Here is a 1,060-nt window from a genome sequence, read left to right on the forward strand (position 1 = left end):
TTTTGCCATCTGTTGATATTGTTTTCTAACAGTGTGATAAATTATATAGATTTTCTTCTTTTTCCTTCTTTTCCAACTTCTAAGGTTTGATTAACGTGAGTTTTTAAAAACAGGTATCTATACCAGTGTGAGGGTGAGGGTGGGAGAAGAAGGGACTGGAGAGGAGGAGAGGAGAGGAAAGGAGCAGGGCAGAGGGGAGGGCAAGGCAGGGTAGGACAGGGAGAAAGAATTCTGCTCTATTGGTAATAAAGCGCCAGGTTCATCCCATCATGGATCTCATAGTTCACCAGACACACATGGTTCTTAAAACCACTTGTGCCACTTCTTCAGGATGATCTTGTTCCAATTGGTGCCAGTTTGGGCTGTGATCTTGGGGAGCTTCTTAAGGTTCCTGATGGTGTTATCACTGTTGCACTTAATGTGGTCCTTCTTCCCTAGATGGTTGTTGCAAACAACCTCGATCATCTTGTCTGGAGCTCAAAATGCCTGGAACCCACCAATGCCACAACCTCCTCACTTGAGGGTGGAGCCCGGGTCAGCACATAGATTTTCTGATATTGATGCATCCTTATATTCCTAAGATAAAACATCCTTGATCATTATGTTTATGTACATGTGTGCATGCATGTGCACACATAGCTGGATTAAATATGATAATATATTTAGGATTTTTATTTTATGCTATATACTTATGTTGATGATGAAAAAAAAGTCCTCTTTCCTTCAAGGTTCTTCTAGCTAGTCTAAGAATAAAGTTGACATGAGGCAGATTAATAGGAAGAAATTAAACAAAAGAAATTAAACAAACAAAAACATGTATACCACCTATATACATTGGAGAGACCCAGGAAAACTAACTCCTCCAAATGGTTGAAGCCATTGCTTTAAATACCCTCTCCAGGCAAAGATAAATGGTGATGGCAGGGGTGGGGAATCACTTATAGACGGTTACCAGGAAGAGCACAGTAAACAAAAGTAAGGTGGTTATGCAGATTTAAGTCCATGCCTTCTCCACTAGTAACAGTGTCTATAGGTTTATAGTCATTCTCCATTTCCTAGC

General features: G+C 40.3%; 1 pseudogene; it reads right to left on the reverse strand.

The window, feature by feature from the left end:
- Positions 1-236: 236 nt before the first annotated feature.
- On the reverse strand, positions 237-465 carry LOC144309007 (ubiquitin-like protein 5 pseudogene; annotated as a pseudogene).
- Positions 466-1,060: the final 595 nt, after the last annotated feature.

The sequence above is a fragment of the Canis aureus genome, chromosome X (assembly GCF_053574225.1).
Source record: "Canis aureus isolate CA01 chromosome X, VMU_Caureus_v.1.0, whole genome shotgun sequence".
Lineage (NCBI taxonomy): Eukaryota > Metazoa > Chordata > Mammalia > Carnivora > Canidae > Canis > Canis aureus.